Source organism: Ixodes scapularis, unplaced genomic scaffold (assembly GCF_016920785.2).
Source record: "Ixodes scapularis isolate PalLabHiFi unplaced genomic scaffold, ASM1692078v2 PGA_scaffold2__306_contigs__length_199485367, whole genome shotgun sequence".
Lineage (NCBI taxonomy): Eukaryota > Metazoa > Arthropoda > Arachnida > Ixodida > Ixodidae > Ixodes > Ixodes scapularis.
In genome coordinates this window covers 62,468,433-62,493,753 of record NW_024609857.1, presented here as the reverse complement: position 1 = coordinate 62,493,753, position 25,321 = coordinate 62,468,433, and the positions used below count along the sequence as shown (strand labels likewise).

Genomic DNA, 25,321 nt, shown 5'->3' with positions numbered 1-25,321 from the left:
TCACCGCCTGATTGGACCGTAACGGAAATAGCGGGCAAGTATTGGTCTCATGGTCAAGTGACCATGATCCGTGAGGAAACGTGACCATATGGTCAATGGGCGGTCACGTGACCATTAACGTGCCGACACGTCTATCGCGTGACCACGCTGGAAATTGCGGGCAAATGGTGGTCAAATATTCACGTGACCAAAATCCATCTGTCACGTTACCATTGTCCAAGGGCGGTCGCGTGACCATTCTCCGGGCGGTCCTGTCCGTCTCGTCACCACGCTTGAAATCACGGTCAAATGGTGGTCACATGGTAACCTGACCATGGTTAGTGGGGTCCCACCTACCACAGGACAATGCTAAAAGTGGTGGAACGATTGTGGTCGGGTAATAACGTGGCCATGATATCCTGGGTCTCGTGGCCATTATACCTAGCTCAACATATTCTGTGGTTTCCCGGCATTTGTCAGCATGATCAAGCTGGCCTACCTTTTTAGTTATGTGCTGCAGTGATTTAGCTTTCGTCATAGAGATTATATTTTGGCTATCAGCACGCCATTAAGCATGCAATTATGAAAAACATGTGAAGCCGGTTGGTACAAAAGTTACCGCCGCTTATGTAAAGCTGGAAGCAATCCATTCCTAACAGGCCCTTGACGTTCTTTTATCACTCTCCCCCGCTTAATATTCAATTATTCGTCAATCTATAAAGCACGTTTACCCAAGTAGCTTTGAAGTTTTTGCTTTACAGCAGGTTGTGCATTGCTTATAAAATAAACCACAAATCTACAAGTCTCAATTAGCTGTATTTACAATGACGTCTGCTTTACTTACTTGCGCGACTGACTTCTGTGGGATGTATTTTTCATTTAAGCGTTTTCTTTGTAATGACGCCAACCTCTGCTGAAGATGAATCGCAAGCCCAAAGGCTGCTACTACAAGCCTATGACGGAGTAGACGAGGAACGCAAGGTCCATGCTGCGCTCGACGACTCTGCCAGCGCTACCGCTGCTGCATCAGGCCATGACGAATCCAGAAGGACGGCGAATGCAAGGCGTAAGTGTAGAAGGATACATCCAACCACAGGACCATAACATCACCAGTACCCTTCTTATAGTGAAGATGACTTAAAGGGGTGATGAAATCATTTTGAGCTTCAATTTTAGGTACTTTACACAAGCGTATTGTGTACACCAACCCAAGCGTGACAGAAGCACGCTCGTACGTTACGCTACACTGGTAAAAAAACCATTTGTATGAGAAATTTCTTGTGTCCTATGAACACATATGGATCATACAAGTTATATAAGAACATATAAGAACCATATAGGAACTATATAAGATGTATAAGAACATATAAGAGACTTATAAGAAACTTCTCACAAGTTTCCTATATGTTTTTATGTATCTTATATAATTTCTATATAGTTCTCCTATGGTTTTTATCTATTCTTATATATCTTGTATGAATCATATGTGCTTATTGGACACACAAATTTCTCATACAAATTAGATTTTTCAATCGGGTAATGAGCCACATGTTCCATGGATGTCTAATTTCAAGAGTATACGCTGACTAATTATTTTCTTCTCGTCTTCGCAAACCATGATGCAGCAAACTACGTAAGCTCACCCTAGCCCACATTCTTTGCTTTCAAACATGTCTTACTATCGCGAGCGCACGTTCAGAAAAAAGACGCGTCAAAGCCACCGTTAGTGTTGACATATACGTCAGCTGATGGTCACTCGTAGGTTAGGCGAGAGTACAGCATCGTCGCTGGCTGGGTCCGGACGACAACAAGTGCCTCGTGAACATTCAGGCTAGTGTTACGTCCAATTACTGTGGTTACAAAGGTGGCCAAGCTCCAACCATGGCCGGTGTAGAGCACGTGTCCTATATATTGCCAACTTTATCACGTGGCTATGACGAATATTGGCAACGTACAAGAACCACACCAGATCACATGGCCGCTTGTTTTGGTTGCGAGCGGCGACAGCCACTTGTTTTATCAGCAACTGCTAGTGCGGGGAGAGGAAAACTAACGCTTTCTCCCTAAAATAATTATGAACGTCAAAGATTGATTACACTTATACATTTCACTAGATACACAACCATGCAAATGTACATTTTTTTTCTTACTGTGCTCGTTATTGGTGCAACTGAATAGTTTAAAAACGAGCTCGTTATGAGTATGCTGACGGATAATCTTGCAATTTAAGTAAAACTTGGAGGTACAAAGTCAATACACTTATGGTTTCAAATGCTATGTATGGCGCAATCATGAAACAGTGATTTCAACAAAGTACCCCTGAATCACTACTTTCTGCGCGCAGGCAAAAAGAGCCAGCAGACGGCTGAGATGGACTTTCTAGAACGGCGGGCGGAGCAGGAGCTGACAATGGAGGACCGACGTCTTGCTCTTGACGAAAGGAGCATGGCCCTTCAAGAGAGGCGGATGGCCCTTGAAGAGATGAAGTACTACGAAGAGGCACAGAGCCGCGCAGAAGCACGGGAAGCGCTGGCCGAGGAAAGACGGGCACAGGCACAGGAGAGGCAGGAGCAGGCGGACGAGCGCAGAGTCCACTTGGAGGAGCGACGGGCAGCAGCAGAAGAAAGGCGTGTGCTGGCTGCACAGCAGGAGCTCCAAATCCAGCTCCTTCTTAAGCTGAACGCAAAGTAATAATTTCGGTAGCTTTTATATTCGCGATGTTATTTCTGTACAAGGACTGTGTCCAGGGAAGGAAGGGGGGGGGGGGGGGGGGGAGGGCGATTTTGAGATAAACGTATCATCTAAGGGCAATGTGTGAGAGGCAGATTGGGCACTCACATGACAACTCGAAAGCAAGTGTGTTCCTTTTTTTTTTTTGCACATTATTTCATCTTAGGATACGCGGCTCCGACTCAGTTTAAAGCACTAAATGAAGTATGTTAACTGCAATTTAAGTGTTGGTAACACTTAAACAGATTGTGGACTGAAGCAATGCATTGAGGAAATAAACTGACAACATTCAAGAGACGCACTCATTTTATTATTGCCCTCACACAACAGAACAAAAGATGGCTAGGACGCTAAAGAGGTGTTTCGGAAATAAACTACAAAAAAAAAAAAAAAACTTCATTTCATAATTGAACTACCGTAAAACAGTACAAAAAAAGATTTCTATGCAAAAATAATTTTCAGTTCTGTTTGCATAGAAACATTCAGTTCTGTTTGCATTTTCAGTTCATACAAATAATCGGCCTAGCAATCTTCAAAGCATTTACATGCATACTTCTTATGAGCAACGTCTTCAAAAGGGGAACATTACATCAATATGAACAAGCACTGCTGTAATGTAATATATTACAGTAGTTTTCTGACAGAAATATCTACGAAATTATACTTAATATTTTGACCAATTATCTGAGAATATAATGTTGAATTGATGATAAAAAAAGTGCTTTAAAAATATGGTACGGTGATTGAGACAGCCGGTATGCGGAACCTGCTGCGAGACGTTTTTACAATCATTAAGTACAGTGTGACATATGTACACGCTTTGTCTCCTAAAGAAGTAAACAAATCCTCGCACATATAACAAATTGCATGACATGCAAACTATAGAAACAGACGGCTACAGGCAGACCAATAAGTGTATTCTAGTCAATGTCCAAAACTCCGCAGTCCAGACATTTTGAAAACAAACAAAAATTACGACGCACTTGGTCAGTGATAAACGCAAATAACCAAAAGAACTGAACGCAGGAATGTATAGACATAAAAAGTCTGCCTTAAAACATAATCTATAGTCTATGGCATAGACGGCTTCAAAATGAGCCACAACTCATTCTACAAGGGCTTTCGAAGAGCTAACCCGATATTTTTTACGTGCATCCCGCTCCATTATTTACACGATCGGATGTCAGTATCTAACCCAGATGACAATGGAAAGCTACCTGTGACACTAGAGATTAAGACTGCAGCAGAACAGGTGGTTTCAAGTATTCCTGCAATGTGGGCGGGTCAACATGAAAATACTTTGCGACTTGACTGCCGTATAAACATGTATGGCAGTTTGCCAGGATTGTCGCAACTTTGTACATCAGTGGAACTCGTTGGAGAAGAAGCTTCTGGTTTTTTTTTAAAGTCTAAAAAGGCAAACTCAGTTAACACTTTCCCGAATCCCCACTCAACAGCCTGACGTACGGTGCTCATAGCCTTGTTGAAATTAACTTCTTGTGGTGTGAGCACAGCTCCCCTGTGAGGCTTGAGGAGAAGGGGCATCATTGGATACGCGGGGTCACCATAAATGACGAAGGAGTGGTCCTGCACGAGTGTTTTCATTTTCTCGTGTAAACCACTGATGCGCAGCATACCTGCAAAGGAAGAAGCCATTCTAAACTAAATTGCAAATGTAACATGACATGTGATGTATCTCGAAATGAAGCTTTTTTGCCGAGACTGTTGCGCTGAAAGTACTGTGGACACCGCAGAAGGCACAACATGATATTACACCTAGGCAACTTTGTTGTCTGTTAGACAGTGTATATTTACTGTAGGTAGGCTTTTCCAGATTAATTAACTTCGCTCGTGGCTCTAGAATGCTGACACTGTCGTGAAAAGTTCCCCTTTCGCCTAGTATTGTGAAAAGGCAGAGGCAGCATACGATGTATTATATTGGGCGCCTGCCATCAGCTTCTTCAAAACGGAGTCTCCGCATGAATGCCCTGCGAAACATAGCGTTCGAGCGGTAGTGGAACGTGATGGTGGCGTCTTTTGAATTGTCGCACACAACAACTTCCACCTTGTGTCTGTTCGTTCCTTTTGAAGCAAGCGCTTGTTCTCCTCTCCGTCGCTTCCTATACCTCTTCACAGATTTAAAACTCTCTTTCGCGTGCCCAGCTGTTTAGCTCAATGGTTTAAAATTCGCACCTAAATTGAAGAGGGCGCAAGTTGTGAACCGAGCGCTTTCACCCCACCTCTCAGATTCGTGTTTCGCACTCTTGACGTTTTATGCGATGCACTTCCATTAACGAGGAGGGCTTACAGGAAGTGCTCGGAGGCAGGCCTTTAGCACTCTTTTCAGCTAACATGCATGGTGTTCTCCACGAGAGCTGGAAATATTTCTGGTTAAACGATCTGCAAACAAACTCGTCAAGTACATGGCGCAACGGTTACATACTCGCGAGCTTCTATTTCACTCAGGTGTATCCCTGTAAGTCCGGTGAGTGACACATCCCCGGATAAACGACAAATCACTCGTCTAGTTCGTATGTATATAAGTTATATTTGCACATGAAACTACAACCCAACATGTCTGAAATAATTTATTTCTGTCTGCATCTACTGAAGTTGTAAAGTACTAAAGTCGGGACTTCTCATCACTTGCTTGATGAAGCTTTTCACCTTTACTTCACTGATTGAAATTTTGATACTAAACAACAAGATTAATTACGTTTCGGAGTAGCGTCATTGCAATTGGATTTTGACTGAGAAGTAGGGGGTCTAGAACAGTGGCCCTAACCATAGCCTCCTCTATATGGAAAAACTATGGCAGTTCCCCGACTGAGCAACAAATTGCACGAACGGAAAAAAAGAAGAGCGCGGAACACGCAGCACAGAGCCCCTTGTGTGTGAGCCTGGAACCAAGCGCACAACACTGTGCGGTGGCGGCTTCGGACGCGCTTAGGAGCATGGAACACTGCGGCGTTCTCTTTCTTCTCTCCAGCAAGAAAAGAGAAACGAAAGAAAGAGAGAGAGAGAGAGCGTTTTGAAGCTCGGCCGCTTGAGCTTGGTCCTGACTGCTCCTTTCCCCACTTTTGGCGGCCGCCTCTCTTGGCGATGTCTGAATTTCTCATTCTAGACAGAGCTATCCTCTAACCGAATAGGGCTCTGTCATCTATGCACTTGACAGTCCAATGGAAACTGGGCCCGGCCTGCCAGGCATGTCCACAGTGTTGAAGACAGGAATGACAGATATTCGAGGCAATTATCGCGCGCGCACTTGAGAGAGCTAAAATGGCACTAGCAAGGTAGTGTTATTCTATTAAAGTAGTTGTATGTGTGCCTATATATAGCTGCACAAGTAGTTTGTCCAGTAGGAAGGCTTAGATAAGGTTCAATGTGGTTCGCTCAGTCGTTGCACTATTTTCCCAGGCAGAAAGAAAGCAGAAGGACTGTTCAACCTACCTGCATCATGCCTGTGGCCCTCGTAGGGTCCGTCCCGATGGCAGATTATGCCATTAGCGCACATCACGGCTTGATACTTCACGACGTGTACTCGCTTGTGGCCAGAAAAATATGGCTTTTGGTCCTTTGATGGACGGCATATAGGCCGGGCCGTGCCGTCGATGAAGCCCCAACAGTTGTCCAAGGGGGCTCCCTTGTTGCTGACTGCCTAATATAGAAAGAACTTTTTAACATGGCATCATGGCATTGTTACAACAGAGCCAAAACTGTTATGGGATATGAGACGTGTTTCCCACTAAGGAAATATTGCATTTACATGTATATGTTCGCAAAAACAAAACTGTGTCGTAAACTAAGGACATATGCACGATGCTTCGAGGCCGCCAAACGGCGCTTGCGAGGCCCGCTATCCCAGTGTGCGGAGCGGACCTCCTTAAGGACGGTTCAAACACATGCGTTTGGGCGCGTTTGACTGCGTTGCGTCGACAACCGAAAGCGAGTCACCGGCACATCTGTGCTTCGTATGAAGCGTGGACTCCAATTCAAGGAATCATCTTGGTACGCCATATAAGCAGCAGGGATGTCCTGGTTTCTCGCTGCCGGAACGCAGTCAAACGCAGCCAAACGCAACTGTCTGAACCAGGCTTAAGGCCCGAAATGCTTCAGTATGCACTGGCGGCCATAGTTGAGGCATAAGTTGCTGACTGCGTTCTAATACGGAGCTTGTACAATGCTTCCTGAACCCCATTGAGATAGTCGTCTGAAAAAGGGGCTCGCTCTGAGCGCGCTCTGTATACAGCGCGCAACAAATAGGGTGTATCGTGACACCAAACCAAATGTATACCACGTATGGTCGGCGACAGGTAAATATTGGGAAAGAAGCTCAGCCTCTTGAGTGGGGTTTGTATGACTGATATCACAGGCATGCATGAGCAACCGAGCTCGACAGAAAGCAACAAGCGCGTGCTGGAGATGGAGCTTCTGCGTCAGCGTGTCAATAAGAATATGGTGCCTCGACGTCTGTCTGTGTTAGGGTGAAGACAACATTTTGGCGGCGCGTGTGGCCAGCGCGCGCCGAAGCAAACATATAAATAAACTTGGGGAAGAAAAATGGCTTCAAAGCACTGGGCCAAGCTCGTCGCTTGCGCCTAGAGCCACTCTATATGGCAGCGTAGCTGCCAGAGTAGCGACACGACGCAAAATTATCTAGATGCACGACGTCAGAAGCGCCTATAGTGATCTCCATTTTGGGCCTGGGAGGTTTCTATGGTAACCGTACTGCTAGCGACACCGGGTGACAACCTTTATCTAGTTGATATCTCCATTCGTTAATTGAAAAGTGGTAAAAGACCTAAAAGACGCTTTGCATGGGGTACGGCACGGGCCTCTGGAGGAGCGGTGCCTAATTCTTCTGTGAAATGAAACGATTTGCAGCGTGTACGGACAAGGCGAGTAGTTTTCCGCGCCGCCGGGATGGCGGCCGCTTCGTGGGACGAACATACCGTTCTTGTACTTTCGGACTTCGCTCCTATGGAACAAAATCCGATTATGCCGGCCATGACAGGACGATTGCCTTGGGACATGACTGCTGCTCGACTGCCCCATAATAAGAGAATGTATGCTTGGCACCATACTTCAAAACCCAATCACTCATTCAAGATGAGATTATCTCACCGACTGGCGAGGAGCGACGTCGATGACGGTATCACCCTCATTTTGGGCGATGAACAGTCGACGGGGTTAAACCAAGAAGGACAGCACGGTGGTCTACAGAGGATTGTTAACGTCATCAAAAGAGACGGACGCCGGATATGAGGTGTTCTTGCCGACAGGCCAAGTGGTCGTCCGGAAGTTTACCGGCATGCAAAATGTCAATATTTTTATCTGGTGTAGCACACATACCCGTGCTAAAGGGGCCATAAAATGATTCTTTAACTTCTTCTTCTTTAGCTTTAATCCTCAACTCAAAAGAAAGCAGTGGAATCACGCGGTCGTGACATGCTAGGACACCGGTGCGATGACCCCAAGCTTCCACCGTGCTTTTTAAGCACACCATAGAACTTGTCATTCGCAAGTGCACTCATGTGCACTCATTGGCCACAAACGCGAATTCAAATATTCATCGACGAATTGATTGTTGACGAGCGAATACATCCGAGTGACACAGTTTTCGTGTCAAATGCGTGAGCTGGGGTCGGTTGACGTCATTTTGGCTTTTGTAGGCATTGCAAAGAGGATATTTAGAACCATACACACATGATTATAGCATCATAGCACAAGGACATTAATGAGTGCGAAATGGGCCCAGCTGCAGAAAATAAATATTACACTCGTAAAACATATTTGTCTGTAACTTGTTAATTACAAAGACGAACACACCTCTGAGCATATACATTTAATAGTATGTGTTGATGCATTCTTATAGAGCAGGTCATTTCATATACGTCATTTGAGCAAATGCCAGCTTGTCACTTGGAAAAAACAAACCTAAAAACACTGCGATCAAATGCAAGCTATTGCAACGAAAGGACGTTTATCAGAGTCTTCAGAACTGTCGATTCGTAAAATCGTCGATTAGTACAAAAGATTAAAGGTCGCATGCGCTTCCTCGCTTAAAGTTGCTGTGATTATTCGGTGACCCAGGGCTGCAACAACTTTCCCTAGCCCCTACACACGACGTATACCTTTCGTTTCGATTCTCAGAAATTCCAACATTCAAAGGAAGCTAAAAAATGCAAAAATGTTATCCTAAAAGCTATATCGTAAGATCGTTGATTAGTACAAAACGTAAAGGTCGCAGGAGCTTCCTCGCTCGAAGTTTGAGATTACACGGTAACCTGGGGCTGAAACAACTCCCCCAAGGTCCAACATGCGACGCATACAATTTGCATTGATTCTCAGACATTCCAACGTTCAAACAAGGCTAGGAGTATACAAAAATTGCATGCAAAATGTCTTATCGATCCTCGAACACATCCAGGAATCCGAGCACCGCTACGGCGATATGACTGATGCTGTCGCACAGGTGCTAACATCCAGAGCGACCTTGCACAAAAAAGGTATAAAGTCACATTCTTTCAGATCTTCACGTTATACCTGCGTCAGAGAGCACGAAGGAGTCCGAAATCGTCGGCAAGCAGCGGCACATTACGACGGCCGCGCACCGAACAAACTCGTATCCACCAGCTCTGGGCGCTGCCATCTTACCGGTGACATCACGGCTCTTTTGAAGTCACGTGATGAGTATTCACTCGGTTGCTAAGGAAACCGAGCCAGCTCAGCTCGTTGCTATGGTGCCGCGTTTGACAAATCACGATGAGAGGCGGCACAAGGAAAAGCGTAGCGCTACTCTGGCAGCTACGCTGCCACATAGAGTGGCTCTACTTGCGCCGAGAGATGCAAGAGCGCGTGGACCTTCCAAAAACAAAAACGACCGAGAGGAAAAATGGCTTAGATGTCATCACACCAGCGCGTGTGTATGAAGGCACTCTAACAAACCTACACAGCGCTTCTAGCACCTCTTTAAGAGTAGTAATACTGGTTGTATCCTTGTGTGGCTCTTTTCGTCTCGGGAATTATAGATGTGAAAACTTAATTTTGACCATTTTAGAAGGAGCCTTCGCAGAATCCCCATCAAACGCTTTCCGCTGCTATAGTCGGATGCAATCTAAGAACAATCTTTTAGCTCCACCCACAAGCGCATTGCGCCCATCTGAAGTGCCTCCGCCGTCGAGAAAGTAGTTCGCTAGCAACGTTGCTTTTTCTTCCTCCAGGAAACGTGTCTTAAACTACTACAATATTTATTTAATTCATTCAGGATATTTAAATAAGTTAGAATATGTTTTTGTCAACGAAATAGCTGTTTAGTAAAGAAAGAAAGTCATGTCCAATGTATCGTCTTCCCAATTCATTTTCTGTCCAAGATACTGTCTAACATACCGTCTAACATACCTCTCAGCAATGCTAAGCCTCGCGCCCGCTTCAAAATTTTCGTTGGCGATAGCGTCGCTGGATTCTCACGTTGTCGCGCAAAAACTGCTGCAAACGCAAGCCGATACCATTAAGATTTCGTGGCGTAACCTCGGGCACGTAAAACACGGTGCAAAAAAGCAGAATAATTGTCACGAGAAACTAGCGTCGCGTTGCTAAGGCCAGCAGCCATGTTGAGCTTTTTTTTTTTTTTTTTTTCAAAAGGATCGCGATTGGTCCACGGAATCGTGACGTCATGAAAACGATTGGCTGGCGTTTCTCGGCGTAGGATTACATTTTCCTCTGAGAGGCATTTCCGGTTTTTTCTTAGCTTGCAACCGACTATAGACCTTTTCCACAAGGGCGTCGCCTTCTTGAATTGTCGTCACTTCCAGTATGGGCGAAAACATTACTTTGCCGTCGCCACGCCAATAGAACACATTTAGGATATAAGCCTAACCGTCACACATTCTCGTTTTGGCTCCCCTCTATGTTTTTACTGGTTACAGGTTGAAACGTTTTACTATTTTGTCGTCGCCCATACTGGAAGTGACGACAATTCAAGATGGCGGCGCCCCTGTGGAAAATGTCTATAGCGAGAATCATGGGATTGGACTCGAGTTCAGACCAAACACCGACCCAGCACTGATGTCCAAAACGTTTGTGATCGCGTCCACGAGGAGCAATGTGACTATAGTCGGATGCAACCTAAGAACAATCTTTTAGCTCCACCCACAAGCGCATTGCGCCCATCTGAAGTGCGTCCGCCGTCGAGGAAGTAGTTCGCTAGCAACGTTGCTTTTTCTTCCTCCAGGAAACGTGTCTTAAACTACTACAATATTTATTTAATTCATTCAGGACATTTAAATAAGTTAGAATATGTTTTTGTCAACGAAATAGCTGTTTAGTAAAGAAAGAAAGTCATGTCCAATGTACCGTCTTCCCAATTCATTTTCTGTCCAAGATACTGTCTAACATACCGTCTAACATACCTCTCAGCAGTCTAAGCCTCGCGCCCGCTTCGAAATTTTTGTTGGCGATAGCGTCACTGGATTCTCACGTTGTCGCGCAAAAACTGCTGCAAACGCAAGCCGATACCATTAAGATTTCGTTGCGTAACCTCGGGCACGTAAAACACGGTGCAAAAAAGCAGAATAATTGTCACAAGAAACTAGCGTCGCGTTGCTAAGGCCAGCAGCCATGTTGGGCTTTTCTTTTTTTTTTTTTCAAAAGGATCGCGATTGGTTTACGGAATCGTGACGTCATGAAAACGATTGGCTGTCGTTTCTCGGCGTAGGATTACATTTTCCTCTGAGAGGCATTTCCGGTTTTTTCTTAGCTTGCAACCGACTATAGATGCACTTTGAAAAGGGTCCATTGAAAACCACAATCCTTGATGAATTTGACTAAAACGATCAACAATCAGCTAGATGTTCAACCAACTAGCCCATCAGATGATCTTGAAAGAATGAAGTGGAAGAAATGTCGGAAGGATAAAGCGGGCTAAACTGATATGGAGAAGGATAATTTTCTGGGTGATGTTGATGTTTCCGCGCTCCAGAGAAGAACGCAAAAACGCGATGATTCCGCCGACAAAACCTACTCGCTTCGAAGTATGCTCGTTGCCGTTATTTGGATATGTTGTTCTGAATTACATAAAGCTCGAATTAAAACCGGTAGATTACATTTTCGGTGGGGGACGTCCAATTTTTTTTTTCTGACTCGACCTGCTTTATGCTGAGATGGCGTACGGTAAAAAAAAAGAAAAAAAAAAGTCGTCGCCGGTTGAGCATAAACAGCCATCTTGGGAGCTACGCGATCACGCTAAATGCGTAAATGGCATCCCGTTCCGCAACTTGTGAAGCGAAGCGGACGCTCCGCTCTTGTAACTACGCTCAAACTCGAAGCGAGCCGCACATGCGCAGTAGTGCTGAGGCATCAGACATGGCGATCCTTCCTCACTTGTATGTAAACAGATGTGCTGAAGAGCGGTCTTACCTGCGAGCACATCTCCAGTTTTGCGTGGGTCAACCAGCGTTGATTATTCATGTTGCTAAGCAGGTGGCCGAACCTCTCGTTGATGTGGTTCATGATGATGTTCGAGATGCTCGACCGCGTCGATGAGTGCCGACCAAACACTCCTTCGAGGTCGAAGAGCCTGTTCGGATACGCCAGTCGGCGAAGTACGATACACAGCGCCTCGTCACCGGGCACAGCAACACCCTGCGCCGATGTGATGGTCGCTGGTATCTGCAGGCCCGATTGCAGAGCAGCGAGGTCTTCCTTATGGAAGCGAAACTGCCTCCTGAAGGTTTCGTCTTGCACATTGCCGACATCCAACAGCCCACGTCTCGAGAGAAAACTACGGCACTTCCTGGCATTCCTCAGACAAACCACATCTTCGATCTCTCGCCAGCTTAACCTGGCCAGTAAAAATTTACTTGGCAGAGAACTACGGTGCTGCATTATATCGACTTGCTAGCCTAGCCTTGTATACCTTGCAATCATGCAGCTTTCTTTTTTCTTTGTTTTCTTTTCTTGAATCTTTCCTTTTCGTCTTCCTTGTCTAAAAAAATAAGACATCCAATTTTTCCCTCTCACCCGTACAAGGTCCCCCCCACCCTCCCGTCGATACGTCAGTTGTCCGGGTGCACGCCTGTGGTTCCTTTTTGTTTGCTATACTTTACCATGCCCTTAGCCCCATTTTACCCCCTTTCACAGCGTCCCGGGATGATTGCGTGTCCGACTAAGGTGACCGCCACGCGGTCACTGGACGAGATCGTGAACCACGGCACTCGGAGGTGTTCGTTGGGAATCGACGGTAGCACCGATGAGTTTTTGACGCTCAGCAGAACGATCCGGGGTGTAAATATGTGAATAGTTGTAAATACTTTCGCGGACTCTGCGGAGTCGGGCGGTGCGTCCGCCGGGTGGTACGCTTGCCACTAACGTCGCTAAGCAACTTGTTTTGTTGCAGACGGGCTTTGGCAGCCGGGCAGCGTACCCGCCGTGTCGAGCAACTCGTGTTGTTGCCGACGTGTGTGCCGTGAACAGTCTCGTATTGCTGTTGGCACGGGGTTTTTATTTGGGATCGGTTTCTGTTCTTGCTGATGCAGATAAACTCGCGCTACGGCGCTTGGCCTCTACGAACATTGCAGTTCCTGGGGGCTGTCCCGCGCGGCTGGGAATTCGGTGCTCTCCTTTGTTCGCGTTGGCCAGGGCAGCACGCGGCTCCAAGACTTTTCGAAGTTAGGTCGCTGTGCTATACCTGGCCACGGGCATTGTGTTTTAGCCTAAGGTAAAAGCTAACATGTTTGAAAAATAACAATGTTGGCGAGCCCGCCCGATTGCAGCCCTGCATCGTTTCAATATCACAAGAAAGGACAGGGTGGTGCATTTGACACTTCATTGCGCCCGCAAATCGAAGCGATTAGGCATCGTTAGCAAAAGCAGCTACAAAGAACTTTGCCTCTTCGAATTGTCACCAACAAATCCATTGTCCGGGGTGACGCGAGTCAGCTTGGTATGTGGACATCCGTGTTCACATTAAGCGGAGTCGTGGAACTATTTTCACAATAACTTCGCGAGCCGAGCCAGTGCGATGCACGTGACTCACGGCAGAAAAGACACCTTTGTCTCTGCCTTTTTCTTTTTTTTATCTCTGGGTCCTTGAGCACCCAGGGATGGGTCGAGTGTCCTCAGTTGGACGGCTCGACCTTGCTCGGAATTTCCGAAGCTTCCTTCTTGGGGAACGAAACGGGAGAGGGGGGCAGTGCGCAGGCGGCATTCCAGTTCCCGGCGGTTCCTGGGTCATGGTTCCACACCGAAGCGGCATTGACGCCAGGGAGCGTCATCGTCGCCGTCGCCGGCCTGCCTGTCCAGATCCGGCTCCTCGGCTGCTAGCCAAGATGGCGGCTGCCGCCCTCCCCCTGCCTGGACTCGTCCTCAGCCCAGCAACACGTGGCATCCAGTCGCAGACCCAAGCTGTGGACCCGTGCCGACAGCAAGCAGCTCGCATCCCGTCACGGACCCAGAGACAGTGCCCGTGCCACTTAGTGCGTCCCCCAGGAGAGACGCCCAGCCGCCGTACTTTCTGTGATTCTTCGAACATTTCGTCATGGAGTGTCCGGGCCGTCCTTTCTGCACAAGCCAGGCCACTACACGGACATTGCAACGCTACTCCCGGTAAGCCTGCCAAGAAGCGTGGGCTGCAGAGTTCGGCTGCACCCGGGGTCCACTGTCAAGCAGCGAGCTAGAGTTTTCAGCATGTACCGCGCTGATCGTTTTTTTTATTTCTTTGTTTTTCTTCGCGGCATGCTCCTTCGCTCTAGCGTTTCGTTTTTTTATTTTGTTTTTGAGAGCCGGTAGGCCATTTTATTTTTAGGCCTACCTTAGCCTTGAGAAGGGGGGAGTGTGGGAACCATCGGGTTCCCTCTATCCCTATCCAGGCCTAGCTTCAAGCAGGCCGTGGGAGTCGTCGTCACCAATGGCGTCGGCCTCCCGGATACAAGGAACCACGAGGCCGAATTCCCCGAAGGGGCCGGCTCTCCCTTGCCCATTTGGGTGAACGCGCCTTCGGCACACCCTTGAGAGCTATGATGGACGCGACTGCTAGTGGCCTCCCCGGGCGCGTCCATTCTCCGAGGCTACATAAGCTGGCCCCGAAGGTGGGCCAGGGGCTCTCGTCGGCGGAGGCCCTGGCTCTACGGAGCTCGGTTTTTCTTTGTGGGCCTCCGACTTCCCGTGAATCTGTCTAATGCGGCAGCGCGGGAAACCGACCGGGTGATACTGGCAATTGAGCCAGCGCCCAGACTTTTGATTGTCTAAGAGCGAAGCGTGTTGGCATTGCAGCCAATAAACATGTCTTTATCCGGACCCAAAGAACCTTTTGTGTTTCTAAGTGGTACACCCTCAAAGAGGAAAATCCCACATCATAAACATGCTATTGTCACGCCCTTTCTGTTCACATTTGTTTTCTTATTTCAGTAGTACTGTTAACGGCCGCGTGTGGGGCCGTGTACGCGGCCTTTTTATCGCTCTCAAAACCAACGCTCAAAACGCTCCAAGGTGAAAGAAAAACGGTCTACTAAAACAAGTTTCAGGAGCTCCGCTCCGCATCCCAGCGTAGCGGGCTGCGCATGCGCTGTTCGACAGCTTAGAGCGGAGCGGAAAATGAAAACGATCTACTAAAACTCTCTAATGATCAACCAGCGTATCGTTCTTCCGTTATTTCAATAGCAATGGAGTCAGCCGGCAGTAATACCCTCAACCGCTGCGTCTATTGCGTCAGGAGAGTACGTTTTTATTTATTATTCCAGAATTCTACTCATTGTCGCTAAAGGCCTACACCAGTTTGAATTTTTTTTTTTTTTAGTAAAACTACAGCAACCGGATTTCCTTTTCGCCGGAGAGACCGGCCAATCTGGCACAGCTTTTCCATCTTTTTTTATTTGCACGCAGGTAATAGCGCAAATGGACCCTGTTACTCTTTTTATCGAGCACATCATTACACTATAACTTGCATATGAACATCTGCGAATCTGTGCTTGAAATGTCCCAGATGACGGGATTTTAAACCGAGTCTGAACGTCAGCCGGATGTTAGGTACAGCCCACTCGGCGGAGCAGACGACGTGCTGGGTGAGAGGAAGGATGACATTTTTTCGCTCTCCGCTCTTCCTAATGGAACGGTCTATATGAATATCCTTTTGTCGCACCTGATAAGTGAGGTACGCATAGCGTATGTCCGGGTCGCTGCTCGAATATGATGATAGCGATGGGGATTTCGGCGAAAGGATGGGTACATGAATTTACCCAGATGAAAATATAGGAGTGGCGTTTCTTTTGACCAAGCAAGTTATAAGAGATAATGGAACTACATTGCCTTTCGGATTCACAGTTTTTTTGTTGTTTTTTTTTACACCGAAATAATGCCTAATTACCAACAATATCGTCACTTGGGTCACGGGAAACTAACTTTTCTTTTATCTTTGATCCAGTTAACGTTACGTTCCCGAACGTTTTTGAATTCAAAAGAACAGAACAAATAAAAACCTCAGTAATTAACCATGTGTCGTTGCTCTGGTCAATCATCGGAGTGAAATAGGAGAGTGAACGATCGCCGGTATAAATCAACTCATATTAAACAGCAATGTAAGTTAACAGCAAACATGACTAATGCCTATGGATTTCCCCAGGCACCGTTAAAAACGGTTTTTGAAGTCTCACGTCCCTCGTCAGGCTGATGACATCAAGCGCTGGGCCTGGTGATATGCGTTACAAGTGTCCGTTGAGACCCGATGATTATTTTTGGACGGGTCCAGTCGCTTATTACGAGGGGCCGCTGCACAGGTATCTTCGAGCTCTGTTGGAGGTGGTCCAGGTTATGACCATATCTCATCCGCTGGGTACTCCCTTTTTACGAGTTCAAAGCGCCATCATCCCATGAGATTTATTTTTCGTCAAAAAATATGTTAGTGAATCACCACAAACGTTACGGTGAAGAGCCATCAATTTTATATTAGGAATCGGAGGTGGCCATGGGACCTTTCATGGGACCATGGGACCGCCGTTTCTTCCCTTGCAGCCGGAAAGACGGACACGGGGGACAAGGGAAAACTCCCTTCTTTCTTTGGACCTAATCGTGTCAGCTATCGTCGCTGGTGGCGTGCTGTGCGGCGAAGAGGCGTTAAGAAACGACGCCGGGTTGTAATGCGAGAGTTCAACTTCAAAAATTGTTTTCTCACTTTAAACAAAAAATCACTTTGATGAAACTTTCAGAATCAAAAGATTATTATTGTTCTTCCAAACCCACTATATTTTGTATTTTTACTTGGACCACCTCAGGTTGAAGTAAACGGCTGTTTATGTGTCAAAACGCACTTTTGTGCAACTTCAGGATTTTTGTTTACTGCGAGATATTTCATTGAGCGGTTTTAAAACTTTTTTATAGATTATATACCTGCAGGGCAGCCAGAAAAAGGTTCTATTAAGTCCCGGGAGCAATTAGATTTTTTTTTTTAATAACAAAAATGTAAAAATTTTCAAAAATTTAGTTTTTTTTTTAATATTTAATTTAAACAAAACTTCACAAGCCCAGCGACATTGTAATTCGAAAGCCGTGCCAATTTAATAAAAATTATTGTTGCGCGTTTCACTGAAAAGCTGATTTTTCATCAATTATTGAGTGATGCCTAGTTTCACAATGTTTTTAAAAGTTAAAACCGCGCTCACGTGATCAAAAAATTTTTTTCTCCAAAAATATTTTAAAGCATGGCTACAGACATTGAGGCACAAAGCCGTGATTTTTTTTTTTGGGGGGGAAATTGGAAGGGGTTGATTGGTCGAGTGCAACGTCTGGGACGTTTCACATGGGATGACCCTACTCTATAACGAGCACTCACCAGTTCACCGGCCTCTCGCCACGCGTATCTTCTGCCATCTAGGGGCGGCTTCACGAAGCTGTAGAATAACCCCACCTTACCCCCGGTCTCAGCCTCCGAAGTTGGACGCTAGGTGGAGACACGAACCCAGTAGTCCCCCCGATTTTCCTCGTTACGATTGAGGCACCATCACTTCGAAGAAACATTTGGATAATATCCTTCCATCAACACGAGGGAAACATGTTTTCGGCGACCCTGTCACATTGAAGCAACAGCAACTGTTGGGAAGCATGATTTTGTCATCCGGCAACCGTGTTCGCCGGTTTGTTATCCGACAGTCGGAGCCTCCGGCCTGCGCCGAAGCCTTGAACAAACTATGGCGCCCACATTTTGGGTAGCAGAAGCTCGCACTACGTGTAACGCCTTCGCTGAGTTTTTTTTTTTTTTTTTTTCTATTTTTGGTGTATTGCTGAAGGACGGAAAAACACCTTCAGACGTCCGAAATCGGGTAGATTTAACGCCGCAAGACAATCGAAAGTGCCAGATGCATGCAACCACTGCAGGTGTACACGCAGATAAGTAGCTACACCTGCAGGGTGCAGGTGTAGCTACTGATCTAGTGTTACCGCGTAGTTCTTGCCATCTCTCTTGGCTTACCATATGTCTTTCGTTCGTTTGGCACGTAAATCCCCAATGCAGGAAAGCACCGACACCGTGTTCGCGCCAAAAGTGTCCGACAGTGCACATAAATCTATGTATGAAGAAGTAGTGGTGAGAGAGAAAAGGAAGCTCAGAGGATATTGACCACGGCTTCTGTAGGATGGTGTGGCCAATGCATGTATGAAGCTGCTTTAGCACTGGCAATGTATCCATGAAGGTGTTTAAGCACTGTGTTTAATGCAATGAATTTGGAAGAAAAACACAGTAACGGACAAATAGTTTCATTTACATGATTGAGAAATGTTCCAAGCTATTTACGACGTTATAATTACTCGTAATATTTGTTCTAATAATCAAGCGCAGGGAAAAAAGGCACACGGTTTTCCCTGTAGAAATGCATTATCGGAAGTCAATTTCTGACTGGTTGCTCTCGCTTCAATTTGCTACCAAACTATCTTGATAAAATTCACGCTTACAAGCACCGCGAACCATTGTTGCGGTAATTCGCAAGACACGTGCCACGAGCGGGTGCACCGCCACCATTTCAGTGCAGCGCCGTCATTTGCTCAGTGGCCGAGTGGACTAGCGCACACCGCGCACAGCAGCTCGGAGCACGTGGAGCGAAAGCTCGCGCTGCAGAACCCAGGAATCCTGGGTTCAATCCCCACCCCTGCCCGTTTCGATCTGGATGAGCATCGTACCGGCGTGCAGTTGTGTATCACTACTGCGTGCACGTTAAAAGAGCCGGCTAGCAGTTGTACTGCACTGGATAAATTGCTCTTCTACAGCTGGGAGACTCGTCGCCCGTTGAGGCAGACCAGGTTCTAGGCTGTATAAACATACACGCAACCCAATTTTTTTTTCCACGGCACCGCTCGAGACGGGAGGGTGCCACGAGAGCGCACGACACGAGAGTGCCGACGGCAGAGCGCACGACAGGAGAGGCCCGCGTCAAGAGAGCGCTGAACAGCTGCAGTCACTAAAGTGCTTTTCCTCGTGGCAGAATGTTCAACTATCGAATCCTCTTCTCAAGTGACTTGGTACATCCATACATCAACTAAACGCTGTATAAAGATCCCCATAACCCCAATTAAACATTTAATTAACTGTTTCGCGACAGCCAGCGCTGCACAATATGTGAGTGCAGCTTCATATTTCGTCATCAAACATAGAAACGAACGGTTTGACTTCTAGCGCGTTCCAAATTCGAAGTTTTCCCGACGTTTGCCAGAATTAGACATGGTATTGATGTAACTCCTGCGTGCACGGTAGACTCCAGCAGCCTTACTCTTTGTTAAGAACTAAAATGTTCAATTCCAGAAAAAAGCTCATTGCCAAACCGATTTCTTTACACCCATACTGATGTGTGAGCCAAATTCTTGTTTCTGGAGGACAAAAATGACTAATAGAATTGTCTCGAGAGCGAATGTAGTGACCAATTTCAGAAGGAGCACTCTATGAGCGGCAGGGATGGCAACTGTGCGGTAATGACTTCTCCTCAGGTTTACATACTCAGCCAAATAAACGACTCTAAGCGTTAGAAATGCGATTCCCTTTAGTGTCGAAAATTCAGCTCCGTGAAAACAAGGGTTTGAAGACCCCAAATCGACCATTCCCATGGCGTGCAGATGTGCTCTCGTCACGCGCGCTCTAACGACACGCGCTCTCATGTCGCGGCGCTATCCTGTCCTGCGCTCTGGCACGGCCTCTCGATCCCCCCTGTTGGGGAGTCCTAATCGAGTGGCCGTGGCTCTGGTGTCGCGGCGCTCTGCTGTCGTCCGCTCTGGTGTCTTGACGCTCTCCTGTCGCGCAATCTCCCGTCGGCGCTCTAGGGTCGTTCTCTGTCGTGTTATACAGCCGCTGGAGACACGGGTCTTGCGCACTGGCGCGTTTGACGCCACTTGCAAGACATACGCAAACAGATCAAGGGGCTTTTGCTCCAAGGCTTTTGCTCCGAGCTTAGGTGCACACGTTTGATAGGCTAACCTTGCTCCCTCTTTAACATTTGGCCATTTTGCTCATCTTGCATTCCCTTTGAGAGCGATAGTATCTCAAGTGATATCGCGAAATCAGAGTAATGGGGCACAGAAGAAAGCGTGTACCGTCGTTACGTTCAACAGTATTACTGCGAGAGAGAGAAACCTGTCAGGTCCAACTGCCTCCAGGCTGACAGAGTCACTAGCTCTCAAGACCAGAGGCAGATTTATGGATCCGATTCACAGCAACCCAGTAGGCATTGGCAAAGCTGGCAGTGTGCAGTAGGCGATTATCGCAATTGTCTAGTCAGCAGCGAGAAGTTTGAGTATCGCCGCCTTGTGGATTTCTTTCAGAACCCAGAGTGAGGGTACTTCACCTTCCTCTGCTGGTGGAAGCATGTGCAATGCCAAGCTTCTATGCACTCTAAAAGCTAAAACACAACCGCGTGGGTAGGACTGTAAGGATTAAAAGCGCTAAAAAGGCGAGGGCCAGTAAAGGAAGACACACATACCACGAGCGCACTTGAAACTGAGGTTCAATCTGAACTGATCAAACAGGAAATAACAGACATATATGCCTTATCAACAAAATACCCGTCATGTATCACATCGTCCTACTTATCTACATTTATTCTTACTATACTCGGCGGCAATATTTCTTGGCAATGCAGTGGAGAGGAGGAGAGCCCTCACCCTCCACTGCAGTGCCAAGAAAAGTTGTCGCAGAGCATAGCTTGACCCATCAAAGGGCTGTAAATACGTCCCTTCCGAATCATAGAGCGCAATCGCTGAGGCGCTAACGCATGTATTGTGACCGCACACCTTAATAAAATACGCTTCTGAAATTTCCCTTGTCATTTTGTTTCGGTTCTGGCTGGGTATCGTGCGCACTGCCCATAGTGAGTACAACAAAAGCGCCCCAGAGAGCTTCTAATCGCGAATAGGGTGTGCGTGAGTCATTACCGGGGCTCGCTCTAATGCACTCTAAAAAAAGCCCGTGAGTCTGCTTTCCCGCACAACCCTCGGAGAGCCAATCAGCGCAACGTACGGAGGCAGCTCAGCGAATGAAAATGCCGAAACATATGCTTAGACCAAAAACTCAGTCTGAGTTGTGACATTAAGCAATGCAAGCGTGACGTTTTGCATTGCTTAATGTCACAACTCTGACTGCGTTTTTCGGTCTAAACATATGTTTCGGCATTGTCATTCGCTGAGCTGCCTCCGTAAGTCGCGCTGATTGGCTCTCCGGGTGTTGTGCGTGAAAGTAGACGCACAAACATTTTTTAGAGTGTGTCGGCCGGAAAAATGGGTGCCTGCATGTAGCAATATAAAATTTTCATCAAAGTTGTACTTAAGTAGTGGATTTTATAAGTACGATTTCAAGGCTTCGCGCCCTTCCCATAAAAAGTGAGATTAACGTCCTTAGCACGGTCAGTGGAGGACGCCGAAGTAGATAATCCACTTAACCCAGGGTTGGGCTTGTATCGCCCTCCATCGGCCTGCGCTGCAAGCAGAAAGCGCACTCGGTCGAAGCAGACAACGCCGTCCTCTCCTCTCTGAACCTACGAGCAGATGGCGCCACAAGAACAACCCTCGATTAACTCGATGGTCTGCGCCGGCGTCCGCGATCACTCCAAGGGGCTGGCTTCATTCTAGAGCGGTTGCTGTTAGTGGCCCTTTCGGTCAAAGTCCGGTGGCGTTCGTACGCAAAAATTACGAAGTCACGAGGAGAGTGTGATAGCGCCACCGTACTCTCACGCTTTTGCCATCGTCGTTAAAAGGGTATTCACACGAGGGAGAAATCCCGTGGATTTCTGAACGGCACGCATCCAGCGACGAAGACGTCAGGCTTTTCGATGTGCGAAAGCCTCGCGTTTTAGTCTCTTGATGCGCGCGCGCCGGGTAGAAATCCCCAGGATTTCTCCCTCGTTTGAGTACCCCTTACCCCTCGCACAACCACGCCAACTACAAATACTTTACTAGGGGGAATACATTCCACTCCTCTCAAATACAATAGCCTCGGCGCGGACAGGATTTCTGGGCTTGGCGAGAGCCATCTATCGTCGGGGAGGTCTCGGCTATCGTGATATTGATGTCCTACATACCAAATTCATTGTTGTGGAAATGCGCGAGACACGTGCCGCGCGCCACTTCTAAGAATGGCATGGCGTCTAAACTCTAGCCCAGTGGTGCGCTGAATACGTTGCTGCGCTGTGCCGCCATGATCTTCCCAAGGGTCGCACGTTGCACGTGCCTCGTGCATCGACGCACCTTGCGCTGCTTTTGAAACATGAAGGGGCTTGTGGAATCGGAGACGACACCGCCGCGGCCGCCGCGAACATCCACGTGCACTTGCGCGTGGACTGACGGGGACCTCCACCCCGTCAGGGCTGGATTCGGCGCTGTAGGCGTTCTGTCTAATGCAAATGAGTAGAGTGGAATGTATTCCCCCTAGTAAAGTATTTGCCAACTATTTCAAGACGCGTTAACGCTCCTTCTCTCTCTCTCTCTTTCTGCCCTCGCCATTGCTGTTTCAGAGTTCTAGAACGTTCTAAGGTGCGTCTACAAAACCCTCTCCAATGCTCTAACATATAGTAATGATCCGTAAAGAAAGGCCACTTAAGCCCTATCGCGGTCCAGCTGTTAGGATTCACAACACCCACTAGCTAAGGCATTGGCGCTTAATTATTTATGTATTCGTTATACAGGGTGTCACAAAAACAATGTACGGGGTTTTTTTCACCGCAAAAATAAACTAGGCATCGCCGAACGCTCATTCTCCGCCCAAAGGTAGTGCTAGACAACAGACGCCAAAGTTTCAGCCCGATCCGATACCTTAATCAAAAGTTATAAGTGATTTTCTGAAAAGTTCAATGGGAAAATGGAGCCCATTTTTGCCCGTTTTCGGTTTCTGGTGCCCACAGAGCCCCATGTATTCGAAAACTCCGTCGGTCGCCATTTTCCCATTGAAATGTTCAGAAAATCACTTATAACTTTTGATTAAGGTATCGGATCGGGATCAAACTTTGGCATCTTGTTGTGACCTCTAGCGCTACCTTTGGGCTGAGAATGAGCGTTCGGCGATGCCTAGTTTATATTTGCGGTAAAAAAGACCGTGTAATTTTTTTTTTTTTTGTGACACCCTGTATTTGTACCATTGAGAAATTGTTACACCTTAATTAACATATTTGTAAAACTATCGGTAGCTTCGAACGTTTTAGAAATAATATTACGACTGCGGCAAGACGCACGACTTGGCAGGCGCCATAACGGCGCCCAAGGTGCCGTTATGGCGGCTGTGCTGTTGCTGTCATCGTGTGGATTTTTCAACGTTCTGTCTTTGTGGAAAAGGTGAGACGGTTGAAGCGCAACCACGTGAAGTGTGTTTCAAGCGTCTCTTGAGCATGAGCCGCGTCGCCGAAAAACTCTTTTCTGTTTCCCATAAATTCGAGCGAGCTGACGCTACAAACACGCACGTGTTGTCTTGAACGGCGCTCTCACTTTACGAGAGTGCGTCCATTACAGGTTCCCTTGAACGTTTGAAGAGCCGCGCTCACTCTCGATGCTCCTCCTTTGTTCGCCCTTACGGTGAAATGAAGTACACTTATATTTTATGGTTGTGTTCCTGATCGCGATAAATGTTTGTGCATTACTCAGTTCTCTTGTTCGGTTGTCCCCTTGTTTTCTCCTTTGAGTGCAGTCTCAATTTGATATTGTACATTGCGCACGATCGCATCTGAAATTTAGAATATTTGCGTGCATTTAAGCAATCGATTCCTACCCAAGTTCAAAATTTTAGTTAGTCATGGCAAACTAGGTGACGCAAACTACCCTCTGATATGAACGGAATCAATGATATTGTTTATCCACCCATTCAATCCGCAGCCATCCGTGTGTCTAGCGATCAAGTGATCGGAAGCGCCTAAACAGGACGCCGAGACCAACTTTACAACAGCCGCTAGGTGCGCTGACACTCAAGTGAGCAGTGGGGCCTATGGGAGTGGTTACTGTTTACGTTGCACTATATTACTCCGCAACTCCCCCCCGTCCCCCTCAGACACTGCCATTCCGTCCGAGTAATGGCAAGCTGGAAAGCTGGCGAGCGCGCCGCTCTGCGGAGTATGCGTTGAGCCTCAGTGACACGTGAGCAGCAAAGGGCCCATGACCCCAACTCACGCACGAGAAATAGCGCGTAAGCTACTTGCACACAGCCCCTAAAGAACATTTAGTACAACTATATTTTACTAAAAGTTAAGCTCCTAAAGCAAATATCTTTAGGTAGATTAACTAAAAGTACAACTCCCAAAGCACACCTTTCAGCAACGCAACAGCCAATCGCAGTCCACTTTGTGGGCTCGTTTTGCTTTTGTTTTCCCACGGGAAGAAAGCTGCACCTTGAAATTTCACAAGAGCTTCACCACTAAGATACGCCTTTTATGAAAATGTGGGGTTGCTACGAGCAGGCGTCAGCACAGTTTAGAGCAAGCCCTAGCTGGTATATTGGTAACATTCTATACTATACTTCGTTTCGACTTAAAAGGCCTATAAAAAAATTAATTTTAATAATTTCGTTGGGACACGCGCGTCAAAAAACTAATTTTACGCGCAAAAAAAAAAAAAAAAAAAAAATTTAGAGCAATATTGACGGCGCGAGACGCGATTTAGTTGGTAGTCATATCCTTTCCACTTGCTTTCTCTCTCTGCATTTCGGGCGCGTGGAAGAGAGGTGGTTCGGCTTTGTCTTCACGTCGAGGTGGAAAGACCGAATGACCATCTCGTTGAGCGAATGACCATTCCGTGACGTCGGAACTTTGCGCGCATAATTTCAAATAAATCTCTCGCCGTCAATATTGCCCTAAAAGATTTTCTCTTTCGCGTAAAATGTATTATTCGGTACGCGTGTCCCAATCAGACTTATTAAAAAAGAAACATTTTTTTTCCTTTCAGGGGGAACCAATCAAGCACAAGTCACAAGGAGTTTTCTGTTTATGATTGAATCAGCGATGATAAAACACGTACAGAAACATAACGAACACCATGATGAGGCGCTTTTGACGCTGTCTGATTGCTCCCATCAGCTCTTGGCGTCGGCTGCGTTTGGACTTAATGCAAAACAAAGTATACCAGAACGGGACTGCGCTGAATTAGCGGATATAGGGTAGTGTTAACTCATCAA

The 25,321-nt window shown here is 46.8% G+C and overlaps 1 pseudogene; it reads right to left on the bottom strand.

Moving 5' to 3' along the window:
- Positions 1–3,941: 3,941 nt before the first annotated feature.
- LOC120836990 lies at positions 3,942–20,174 on the bottom strand (annotated as a pseudogene).
- Between the last annotated feature and the right edge of the window lie 5,147 nt (positions 20,175–25,321).